Below are 12,974 nucleotides of genomic sequence, written 5' to 3' on the forward strand. Positions count from 1 at the left end.
CCAAAGAATACACTGAGCTCATTGAGCACAACGAGGCTGAGCAGGTTCTTTATTACCACCTTTCCTGGTACACACTGGAGAAGAGAGGGCTCTTGTAATTGTCAAGAACTTCCCAGCACCAGTCCACGAGACACAACACAAACCTGAAGTCAGGGTTTTCTTTCAGTCCTGCAACCATATGGATCTCTCAAAATAGAAGGTTCAAGGATGCCTTGGCCAGGAGGGAATCAACAAAATCCCCCATCAATCATCTGATGCAACACCAGGTGTCACGTGTGGTAAACCCTTGAGCAGCCTGCAGTCTGAGGTCAGACATACAACAGCCTCCCACTCCACGAACCAGGATACTGGGCTCAGATTTACACTTTTCGAAAGAGAACCGATACTTCCTGTTGGAAAAGAAGGCAAAGAGACTTCACAGCAATCTGGGTTCTGAAGATGGCACTGACCAAATCTCACACCTGGATTCTGGGGAATGACCTTGGCTGCTTCAGGGTGTTCAGAACCCCCAGGAAAGCAGCCAGCTCACAGTGCTGGTCCCCAGGCCAGCTATTGCCTAACAAAGTAAAGGAAAACCCAGACAAATCCTTTTATCTCTTAAGACACGTCATGATGACTTTCTGTTGCAGGTTGTATATTCTGGCCCCAGACACAGGAGGAAAAGTGACTGTGCAAACATTCCCTAAGGCTTCAAGTGCTAGAAGGCTTCAATCCAGGTCTGCCCTCAGTGGCCAGCCTACTGAGCTCCTCAACTTGACTGCACTAAACAGAGCCTATCAACAGCTTGGATCATCTCTCCCCAGAGAGCTCCTGCCCCCAGGAACAGGCAATGGATGACTGAACACAAAAATAACACCTGTATCTTACAGCCAGCACCTTTCTCTGCCCATCAGGTTGCAGGAGGAGGCTCTAGCCAGGAGAACACCCCAAATCAGTGAAGCAGTACCAGTATTTCCTCCCCCTAGAGACAGGAAAGTACATCCAGACCACAGGACATTGCACCTCGAGGAATATAAATAACCCATTAAAGGAGTGCTCTGTTTCTAAGGAAACCAGGAAGGTCACAGTACTCTGTGTCAGGTGTATGACACACTGACTGCACCCAGGAAAAGAGGAGTCCTTCCAGCAATCCTATCGCTAAAGCAACCTTTAAACACACTCATTCCTAAAGGAGTGTCCTGATGCCACTGAGCAACGTGGTGAACTTCAGGTTGTTACAAGGAAAAACAGGTAGAAAACAAATGATTCTATGAAAACTAAGGCATCCCTGAGGCCCAGACACCAGCAGCAAGAGACCCCAGCACCGTTTCCTCCACCAGCACTGAGGGGCTGGGCTGGGTTGAGGTCTGGCTTCCCCAGAATCCACCAGCACTGGATACACAGCATGAGTGGGAAACTCCTCCTTGAGGGATACCTGAGCAGTGCAGAAAGAGGGGAGGATAAAATGGAGAGGAAATTCCATCCCCTTTAGCACTGAGCCATCCTGCCACAGACCAAAGGCCACAGCTGTAGTGGCCACAGCACCAGGCACCCTCCAGGAGAGTGACAATGCATCCTGACAAGACAGGCTGGCACTGTGATCCAGAGATGTGGATGCTGAGGATGTTGACCTTTATCCAGGAGTCACAGGGCAAATCTGTTGAGCTAAGACAGGAGCAGCCACAACTTACAAGTCTCTGAAATGTGCACAAGGTGTTTCCTGGCAACAATAACAAACTAAGAGAGCAAAATGAATGTTTTCTCAGCAGTTAGCTGTCGGGTGACCTCACTAACAGCCCCTTGGGATCCCCTCTGACAGAACCACCACCACCAGCTGACCCAGCACAGTGACACCAAAGCTGACTCTGCTCAGCTGCAAGGCTGAATGCCCTGACCACCTTCTCCCCGAGGGAACCCCAAAAATAGCTTTGCTAACTCAAGGCAGCCTATGCCTGAATAAACCACAGGCAGGGGTCTCTGTTCACAGCTCCCACCCCAGCAGTTCCCTTGCTCTGTAGATGGATGCAGGGAGAAATGTAGGCCACACATGCAGAGAAAAAGAGTTATCCAAAGTTCAAAGATGCCAGAGATCCCATTGTCAGAGTCAGGAAGTGAATGCCCATTAAAACAGCCTGCAAGTGCTGGGGTACAGCTCAACACGAGCCAAAAGGAAAAACACTTAATCAGAAAGTGAAAAAGTTGTGGTGTTTATCCCAACTAAATTGCCTGATGAATCATTAAAGAAGAATCTTTGTGATGTAACTATTCAGACTTAGACAAAGAACTCTTGTAATTAGCCCTCAAGTAATCCTCTGGCCACCATCTGGAGCTCAGCCTAAATCTTGACCTCAGTCACACCAAGCAGCCACACATCTGTGACACACACCTGAAAGTGAGTCACACCACCACACAGCACTCACAAAGCGGAAAAATTACAGGAATGCTAAAAACTTGAGCCACTTTTTCCTCTACAGGTTCTTCAATTCACACCCATCACACTTAAGGAAACGGTTTCAAAGACAAGAAGTTAAAAACAGGATTCATCAACCCAATCCTGAATCGAAAACAAAAGGTTTCTTCCATCGAAACCTCAGTTTATAGCAAACAAAGTTGACACATGACATACCCAACCTTCTTCTAGTAACACAGGAGAAAAATCTTCCTAGAACCAGATTCTGACAGGAAAAAGACGACTTCAAGATATAAAATAACTTATTCCCCCACATAAAAACAGCTCAAAATATTTTTACTATTAAAGGCTGCAGAAATTCCTTTGCCTAAAGCACTATAGATTACTTTTTGCTTGGTTTTTTTTTTTTTTTTTTGTTACCAACCTTCTGATTAGTTTGAAATTCCTGTTCCCTACAAGCAAATAAGAAAGTCTATAAGATGCCTCCCATGCACAAAGCCTCTTAGCTGGAAAAAAGAAAGTTTTTTTTTTAATATATGGCTCTGTGTCGCTCCCCACAGCAAAGCAGTCAAAAAATGCTACACACCACATCCTGAACAAAATTTATCTTCTCAGTTCCAGAGGGATTCTATTTGCAACGAAGTTCAGCGAGCAGATTTCAGACCTTTCCAAGAAAGCTTACAGCAGCAAGGAGAGAGGGATGGAGCACGCTGGAAAGGCTGAAACAGTTATGCTCAGTTCATATCTGAAAGCAAATCTCTGCAAGAACGAGAAATGTTTATTTTTTCAGGGGATCACGTGTCCATAAGGCACAAAGAGCCTTCTGTGGTGGGAGGCACAGTCCCAGAGCTGAGACCTCCTGCCAGCTGGGCTCCTGGCACACACCACTCCTGTCAGCCAGAGGCACCAGGATGAATAAGGGCAAGATTAGAAAGGACCACCAGGCTTGGCACCGACAATGAGACCCCAAATTCTAGTTATTTCACTACAGAGAGACAGACAAGGACTGTCCCCATGGCCAGGTACAAACGTGATTATCCATTCACATCATCCAGCAGAGACTCCCAACCCTGGGAGCCTCTTCTGGGACCATTCCCCACATCCAGACTGACTCTAGTTTGGTAGAGGGTGATGTTAAGTGATTATATTTGCCACAATACCTTTCTCCTGGCTGCAATTTCAGCAAGGACTACCCAAGACCAAAGTCCTACACAGCAAGTCAATATTTAACTGGAGCGCTGCACTGCCGAGACCCACCTGGAATATTGGATATAGGAGCTTATTAAAGCTTACACTGTCATTTCTACCAAAAAAAAATTATAAAAGCAAGTTATCTTCTCCATCACAAGTTATGAAGGTAAATTCTATAGAGACAGCAGTTAGATTCAGCTTTAATAATTCTAATAAGGGACCTAAAAGAAAATATTTCCATGAAATGAGCCTAAACAATGGCACTTGTAAACTGCAGAGCAGATTCAAGGCAGGGTCAGGAGACCCACTGCAAAAAGCATTTAAAAGTGAACCACACCAAGGTCTGGAAATTCAGCACTTGCTCCAGAAGCAGTATTTTAACAGTGCAATTAAGTCATCAAACTATGTCGCAAAGGCTTATATAAAACTCTTGGACACTACCAGGAGAAGCATTTATTCTCCACAAAATACCTGAGTAAAATCTGTGAGCTGCTGTACCAACACAGACTTTAAAATAACACAGTAAACAGTGATTTTTTTTCAGTTAATTGTTCTTAGCCTTGGTGAAGGTGGCCAAATTGCTTATATTCAACAAACATTCTCTGCATGCATCTGATGTAATTTTTGCCAGTAGTCTCATCTTTTATCATCTTTTTGGACAGAGATCTTTCTGATGTGAGAAACAGCTGTTAAAATACAGTTCAGACCAAAACCGAGCAACTGAGAGCAATTTCTTGTTTCCTACATCTGTTTCAATTCTTCATCCACCTGTTCTCTGTGTCTAAATGTGATTTCTTTATTTATTGTTAGCGTTCCCATCTCTACGTTTAGCAAATACTGGTTTTGTTCTCTAAACACGAGCATCTGTTTTAGCACTGATTCCAGTGGAGTTAGTGGTGATCACCACCACAGGTAAAATGATAAAAATTCTCCAGTTCTACATTTCTAATGCTTCAAAGGTACCAGTTTGGTCACCACCCAAAGGTGAATTTTTTTCAGGAAACAAAAGAGAAGTATTTCTACAGTGAAAAAGTGGAGGGAGGGGGCTGAGGGTATGGGCCACTTTAGGAAATGGGGAGATAGACAGTAGTGCACAGCTCTCATCCAAAAAACTCCAAAATAAAACAACAAAGTAACATCACCAAAGAGCCAAACCACAAACACCAGGCCTGTCCAGGGAAGTGCAGCCTCAGGGAACACTTTCAGGAGCAGCTTAAGTGATTTTGATCCCTGAACTGCCTGATGGGCAGACATGCTGGATGCACCAGCCTAGGTACAGACACAGTTCCACAGATTCCATTTCCATACGGTGCTAATTGGGAGGTGAATCCAGCCTACCACACAACCACTTACTCCTGTCCATGAGAACTAAGGAAAATAGACAAGCAGAGGGCTGGAAAAGAGGTGCACAGGGCCCCACTTTTCCGGAGTAATATAATATTAAACCTGCTCCTGAAATTCTACACTTCCTGATACATATAGTTACCAGGAAAAATGCAAGTTTTCACAGGTCTAATGCCTCCTCGGAAAATCAAATCAGGACTCAAATCCATCCCGGAGTGAATGCAGAAAGTATTTACCTTGATTTTTTTGCTCTGCTTTGAGAACGAGATCAGTATGTTAAGATCATTCTATCTCTGAACTAGTAAAACTACAGGATAAAAGAACAACAACTGCAAGTGAGGCATCAGCAGTTTCCAGCAGCAAAACCCCCACAAAGCTCAAATAAGAAAGGAGGCAGGTTTTTATCTGTTTTCTCAGAAGGTCTTATTTTCTTTGCACTAAACCTGAAAGTGTTACTTACAGCCACCTCCATCCACTTAGCAAAAATAAGGTAGAGGTATGAGATTCTGCCCTGAAAAGTGCCCTTCCCTACAAGAAGGTTGCCATAGAATCATGGAATTGTTTGTGTTGGAATAGACCTTAAAGATCATCCAGTCCCACCCCTGCCATGGGCAGGGACACCTTCCACTAGCCCAGGTTGCTCCAAGCCCTGTCCAACCTGGCCTTGGACATTTCCAGGGATCCAGGGGCAGCCACAGCTTCTCTGGGCAACCTGTGCCAGGGCCTCCCCACCCTCCCAGGGAAGGATTTCCCCCTAAAATCCAATCTAATTCTTCTCTCTGTCAGTTTGAAGCCATTCCCCCTTTCCTGTTTTTCCAGTCTCTGCCTTTCCTCACCAATTCAAGTGCTGCACTTCTCTGGGCTAAACCAGATACTCCAAGTGAAACATCCGCTAAATCCATCCCTTCCACCCTCCCAAACTGCTGCCAGGTGAGAGGAGCATCAAAATTCCTACACTTATTATTATTTTACCGAGCAGGGCACAAAGCCATAGAAGCCCGCACTGATTTTTGTTGCTGTCAACGGCCCCCGGGCCCTTTTGCTCAGACGGGATTAGGACAGACAGACAGCACAGGTTTATCTCCGCCGGGATCTGCTCCAGGTTCCGCCTGGAGATTGACTCCGACGCTTCCTCCTGCCCGGACAGCGGAGATAACGTGACTGTTCACCCGCCTCGAAAGAGGCATCGCCCGCACCTCGGTGGTGCCACGGGAGCAACTCCGGCTGCTCTTTAGAATGAGGAAAAAGTCCTTTTTTTTTTTTACGTATCTAACACACAAGCGCGGGAGCCCCGCGCCTGAAAACAGGAGCGGGCAATTCCCGGCTCAGCCGGGGCAATGGAGAGGACGCACCGGGGAGCACCGGGGCGAGCACAGCGCCCTGAGCGCCGCGGCAACCGAGCACCCCGATACCCCGAGCACCCCGATAACTCTGAGCATCCCAATACCCGGGCACTTCAATACCTGAGCATCACATTAACCGAGCACCCCGTAACCCAGGCACGCCGACACCCCTGAGCACCGCAATACCCGGAGCGCCGCGTTAACCGAGCACCCCGTTCCCTAAGCCCCCCCCGGCACCCCGTTCCCTAAGCACCCCCCGGCACCCCGTTCCCTAAGCCCCCCCGGCACCCCGTACCCCGCTCACCCCCGTTAGCCGCGTCCCCGCCGGCGCGGCCGCTCCGCCCCGCGCGCTCCCGCACACGTCACCTCCGGCACCGCGACGGCTGCGGGCGGCTTTTAAAGGCGGCGGGCGGGGCCTGAGTGAGGAGCCTGGGCGTGGTCTGAGCCAGCGCGGGCGGGGCTGAATGGGTTGTGGGCGTGGTCTGAACTAGAGTGGGCGGGGCTGAATGGGGTGTGGGGGTGGTCTGAGGGGGCATGGGCGGGGTCTGATGGTGTGTGGACGGGGTCTAAGGGGGAGTGGGCGGGGTTTGAAGGGATAAGGGCGAGGTCTGAGTGAGAGTGGGCGGGGTTTGAGTCGCCATGGGCGAGGTCTGAATGGAGAGCGCGGGTGGAGTCTGAGGGGGCGTGGGCGTCGTCTGAGATACGTGGGTGGGGTCTGAGAGAGCGCGGGAGAGTTCTGAGGGGGCGCGGGGGAGTCTGAGGGGGCGCAGGGGGGTCTGAGGGGACGCGGGGGGGTCTGAGGGGACGCGGGCACGGTCTGAAGCACAGTGGGCGAGGTCTGAAGGGAGAGGGCGGGCGGAGCCTGAGGGGGCGGGGTCTGAGGAGGGGCGTGGGCGAGGTCTGAGATGGTGAGTGGGCGGGATCTACTGTGGAGTGGGCGTGGTCTGACGGGCGCTGCTTTGGGCGGGGCCTGAGGGGCGATAGGCGGGGTCTGAGGGAGCCGGGGCTGTGGACTGAGGGGCGGTGGGCGGGGCCTGTGGGAGCGCGCGCGGGCAGTGTTTGGGCGGGAACTCGTGAGGGGCCGGTCCCGGTCGGGTCCCCCCGTTTCCAAGGGCTCAGTGACAGCAGCCCCTACAGCCTGAGATTACCGACCAGGACGCCGGGGATGAGTTAAAACACCGCCTCCCGGGCCAAACTGAATATTAGGACTGAATATTAGGACGCGAAGTTTTGACAGATGCTTTTAACATTGTTCTTTACCGCCGGACACAGAAGAGTTTCTTCAGTGCTACATCGACAACTCTGGAACGGAGAGCAGAAAGATTTATTGATTACATGTATCTTTTTATCGCCCTCATTGACACTGTTACCATCTCCTCCAAGAAACGTCCCTCTACAGTGACTTGTGTCGCTTTCATTCCTTGTATGAACATTTATGTTGCACCTCAGTCTTCTGTGTCCCTCGGCACGTGTTCTTCGTTCCTGACTCCTCGCGTTATTCCAGAGGGTTGGATAGCCCCGTGGCAATGCCAGAGCAGCACAACAGCGCCTTGAGCCACGCGTGAATGCTGTGAGTGAGGGACTGTCCCCGTGGTCTTTGTCCTGGGGTGTTTCCATGCCTCCCGTAGTGTTTCAGCTCGCTCCTAGGGACACCCACGCTGTTTGGGAATGGGGTACGTGGAGCACTAGGAAAGCTTTCTGAAATTGCTCTGCATTTCCCTGTTTCCTGCCAGTCAGTTTGACGGTGGGATAGGGAAAATGGAGTAAATTAAAAGGGCAAAGATGAACACTGACGTCCATGTTCCCGTTTGTAGGGATGACAGCAAGCATCCTTTGCTGGCTTGGGCCGTTTTTGGATAAAGTGCTGCATTGCTTTTGGTGATATCGTCCACTGTAAAGCAGCACCTGTGGTATGAACACACACACACACACACAGAAATAAAAAAGGCAGCAACACCTGTATGGCAGCACTATTTTAAAGAATCCTGGATCACACTCCCCACTTTCATTTCTCCCCCAGTGGGAGCTGTGACAGCCACGTCCATCACACTGTGATTTGCACACTAAAACACGAGGGAGGTTTGCTGCAGGTCACTGGTAGTCTGGGAACAGCTTTCCCAGAGAAGCTGTGGCTGCCCCACCCCTGGAAGTGTTCCAGGCCAGGTTGGACAGGGCTTGGAGCAACCTGGGCTAGTGGAAGGTGTCCCTGCCCATGGCAGGGGGTGGCACTGGATGAGCTCTAAGGTCCCTTCCAACCCAACCCTTTCCATGATTCTACCCCTCCGCAGACTTGTTTTGTCTTGTACCATCCCAACAGGAAGGTCCCTCCCTGCACAAGCAATACCACGGCTTGCCAGGAGGTGTTGCTTTGAAGCCACGCAAATATCTGAGCTTAACAATCATGAAATACCCACAGACCATTGAAAATAACTGACAGATACTTTTTTCTGGCAGGGAGAAATCAAAGCCCTACCTTTTAAGTGGCAATTTTTGCTTAAGATAATTTAAATCTGAAATGCACAGAGCAGTACAGAGGGAGATAAATGCTGAACAGGTGACCCTCTCACTGGGAAACACTGCGGGTTGGAACACTGCTAACAAATATGTTAGACCAGCTCTGTGTGTGCATGGCTTTGTGTTTGCAGGTCTGGATGTCAAAATATGTAGAAATGCAGACCAGGCCTGATGCAGTGGGGAATTTTAGAGAGGGGACTGTGGGTTTCAAGAAGCCAAGGAGCAGAGTGAAGACTCAATAAGGCAAAACTTCTTCAAGGCCAGGTTGGAGCAACCTGTTCTAGTGGGAGGTGTCCCTGCCCATGGCACAAGATGAGCTTTAAGGTCCTTTCCAGCCCAAACCATCCTGTGATTCCATGCAAACAGCTGCCCTGCTCACAGAGCTGGGTCACTGCTCTCCACTCCTGCACACACACATTTTAAAGGCAGATGAGCCCTTTGTTTCTAAGGGGGAGTGCAGAGTTGGATATACAACTGTTCACCTACATATTAAGTTTTAACTACATATCAACAGTGTCAAAGTTAATTATGTATTTAATTATACCCAGCCTTCTTTTACAAAATGGAACAGGAGGCAAAGTTTCCAAGGCATTTAAAACCTTTTTTTTCACTAAAGGAAAAAACTCCTCAAAGGATACCCAGCAAGGAGGAAAAGTTCTTAAACATGTCTTTGTCACATCAAGCTGAAACCACCTCCGTGGCTGAAAGAAGCTGAGGCTCTTCAGCAGAAATTTCAAGTCTGGAATAGGATGATATTCCACAGCCCTCAACATGCCTGGCTGTGTGGATGTCATTGCCACACTTGCTCCAGCTGTGCCTTTCAAAGAGCTCCATGAACCAGCCCTGAGGTGCTGAACTCCAGCTCACTGAGGCCTTGGAAGGCTGGTTTTTGGAGACAGTCTGGAAAAAGGCCTCAGAGTTAGCAGAGGAGGACTCCTCAGGGTGGGATAACCAAAGAAGCCTTTGGAAACTGTTTTATGACCAGATGTTTAATAGTGTTGGTTTTCACCACAGATGAGGGGGCAGAGAACAGAGTACTGGACAGATTATAAAGATGAGGAGATCAATAGCTCTTTTTACAGGAAATAATTTTTTTTAAAGCCAAAAGATAAATTTTACAAGCCATAGCTATTTAAAAAAAGCAGAAAACAGTTGGTGGTGGATTTAGCTGGCCCTCCAAGCCATTGTTTAAACACCAGGGTGTAATTCAGGCCTGATGTTTAGACCTGCTGCTGTCAAGAACAAGCAAGTTTTCAGAGTTCCTGCCCCTGTCAGCACTGTGACCGTGGGTTTTACCCCAAATCTCTGCTCAGATTGCACAGTAGAGCTCATTAGACCTCCCATATTCCTCAGAGGTTGTTTCAGCAGAAATACTCTACTCCTCCAGCTGGGACATCAGTGTAGAGCCTCCTTTCCCAATGCCTCTGGGGTCAGAAGTAGGCAGGGTTTGCACAAAGAGTCAGAGAAGCATTTCCCAGGGGTTTTTGTTCTGTGTGAATAAGGCTACAGCAAATCAAGCTGCATCTTCCTGAGTACCTTGCAGCAATGAAACACTGGAATAAAAATTAAGCTGAGCCTCCTATAAATAAAGTACTTGATTGTAACATTCAACACTTCCTGAACAGGCTGATGATCCCAGGAGGTTGTAGGAGACTTGACACATTCATGTTGCTCCTGCTCGGGAAGAAGCAGGAATATTCCTCTTTTGCCACAGCACATTCTGATGGGTTCAAAAGACAAAACACCACATTCACATCCATTGAAATCTGTCCTTTGGTGAGGAAATCTGTCCTCATTTCCACTTCTAGTAATGGAATTTTTAGGGATTTGACATGGAAATTGTTTGAGAAGCCTTTTTTCCAAGCTGGTGCGGGTGCCATGTGTATTTTCTGAGCACTACCTCTACAGTGTAGTCAACAGAGCAGTAATCAGAGGGATCTGGAATAGTGAGATCTCCTCTTTTCTGGCAGGCCTAGGGCTGGAGGAGCTGCCACCCTGTCCCGTGGTGTCACAGCCCACAGCTGCCTTCCAGCAAAGCACAAACTGCCAGGCAGTCACTGAACAGCTTTAGGACAGAAAGGCTGGGAGGGACCTCCACGAGCTCTTGGGGAAACACAAAAGTTTCCAGGAACAACCTGGCCCATCCTGATTACACAGTACCAAGGCTGAGTGCACCCCCAGGCTCTGCAACCTGCACCCCTCCCCATGCTCAGGGCCAGCCCTGATGGAGCAGAGCTGCACAACCTTGGGTCTCACTGCCATGAAAACTTTCTGGGAGAGGGAAAAGCAGGCCTGTGCCATGCACTCATCTTCCTACACTGCTCTGGGAGCTGGATTTAAGCACTTGGTCCTTGTAAAACTTTAAATTTCTCTGCTGTACACACTGAAATGCATTTCTCCTTCTCACTACCAAACTCCATTTATCTTGAAGGAAAAAGAGGAAAAAAAAAAAGGCAAACATAAGGTTTACAACAATATGCCTTAAACATTTACTGGATCCTTTCCATGCCACTGTAGAACTTCCTTCTCTTTTTTTTCTCTATGAGCATTCTTTTCCTGGCTCAGAAGGGGCCTGGTTTATCACAACTACAGCAGCTGTGTTATTAAAGGACAAGTAAACCAGGCCTGTAAATTTTAAACACAAAGTACAACTCAGAAGGATCTTTGGTTTCATCCTGGTTAATAAAAACACAACAGGCCAGGTAGCCCTTCAAGGTATCGTTTGCACCATTTCTATAAACTCCCAAAACACACTGTTCTACAAACAGGTGGCAGAGTATTATCCCTGGTTTGGGTTGTTTTTTTAACATTACACAATAAATGACAGAAGAGCTGTACTGATCCACTACAACACCTATTACAGTAAAGTTTATATAAAAGCAAGATATATATAAAAGTAACACATAAAGGTTGCTTTGAGTGTAGGACCTTTCAGTACACATAAATCAAGTTCTAAAATTATCTACACCTGTTCCAGACCAGAGAAGGAACTGTAGCCATTCTGCCCAGGGGCTGGCTTTTAAAAGCCAAAAGACATAAAGGAGAGACTATAGATAAAAGTATATATAGATAGATATAAAAAATAGGGAGAGATATCAAAACATTTCGAGTTAACATTCCACAACAAGCTGATCAGAGTAAAACACACATAGTTGAAACCAACACCCTACAACCCATGGGAAAAGCCAGCTCTTATCACACACCTGTGTCTGGGAGAAGCACCAGGGATGGACAACCAGGCAGCAACAGAACCATGCAAAAAGCCATCAGTTCCTCAACATCCCGGAATTTTCCCTCTGAACAACCTTCTCTCTCTCTCTGAAATGACCTTTAGTGTGAAGGATATATTTTGTAACACTAGAATCTACTTTCCCCCCTCCTACATTTTAGCTACTTTTGCAAGTTGATATTTTTCTAAGGAGGATTTTTACCATGTTGGAGAGTTTCCCCCTTCCTCACTCCATGAGTTAATTAGTTCACATGCTCAGTCTTTCCCTTCTTTTGGGCTGGTGGGTTCCTTGGGTTGATGGTCATGATCTGCCCCCACCTGAATTACCTTTTACCCAGTCAGAGCTGATTCCAGCACAGCTGCTGATTTGGCTTTATCAGTTTTTTCCTTACCTTGAGGATTCTACCAAATGCCTTTGTGGCCTGTAACTGTCCCACCATCAGTGGCACATCCTTCCCCAGCTTTGTTAACCCCCAGGTCCGAAATCACTGAAATATGTCAAGCCTTAACGAGGCAATTCTACCAAAAAGTAATTTGTCTTTCCAACCCCTGGAAACGTCTCGTGGGTTAAATCTCCCTTCTTGCTGATTAGGCTTGAAAGCGTACAAAGACCAAACATCAAAGAACATCCTTTCTTAGGAAAGGTTTTACATATTCCGCATTTTGCAACAGCAGCAGAGCCATCGGTTTCTTAGGCTGGTCTTGGGCACAGGAAGTCCAAAGGATGTCTTGCACCCTGCAGGTCTGGGAGTCTTACATGTCTACTTCATCTAAACTCATCAAGTCACTCCAAGGTTATCATGATAATTAGTGAGGATGTAAAGATGATTTTACTGCACTTCTAAATGTTGCAGCAGAGTGAGCATTGCCAGCTGCAATGTAGATGTAACAGAAGAGCAGCAGCTTTCATTCCCTTTTCATGCTCTTACTTGCCTCTTTCGGCTTCTTTTTAACAAACTTCCTC

The 12,974-nt window shown here is 47.7% G+C and overlaps 1 protein-coding gene across 5 annotated transcripts in view; it reads right to left on the minus strand.

Moving 5' to 3' along the window:
• Nucleotides 1-6,633, minus strand: part of MAP3K13 (mitogen-activated protein kinase kinase kinase 13) — a 71,556-nt gene extending 64,923 nt beyond the window's left edge. For 3 of the 5 annotated variants that reach the window (XM_051781775.1, XM_051781771.1, XM_051781777.1), the window contains exon 1: nt 6,572-6,633. The gene's annotated coding sequence lies outside the window, so the exon portion shown is untranslated. Of the gene's footprint in view, nt 1-143; nt 1,097-6,571 lie in introns of those variants that run through there. The other 2 variants (XM_051781774.1, XM_051781772.1) reach the window with 2 other exon arrangements.
• Between the last annotated feature and the right edge of the window lie 6,341 nt (nt 6,634-12,974).

Source organism: Manacus candei, unplaced genomic scaffold (genome assembly GCF_025592945.1).
Source record: "Manacus candei isolate 608988 ecotype Guabito, Panama unplaced genomic scaffold, ASM2559294v1 h1tg000015l, whole genome shotgun sequence".
Classification (NCBI taxonomy): domain Eukaryota; kingdom Metazoa; phylum Chordata; class Aves; order Passeriformes; family Pipridae; genus Manacus; species Manacus candei.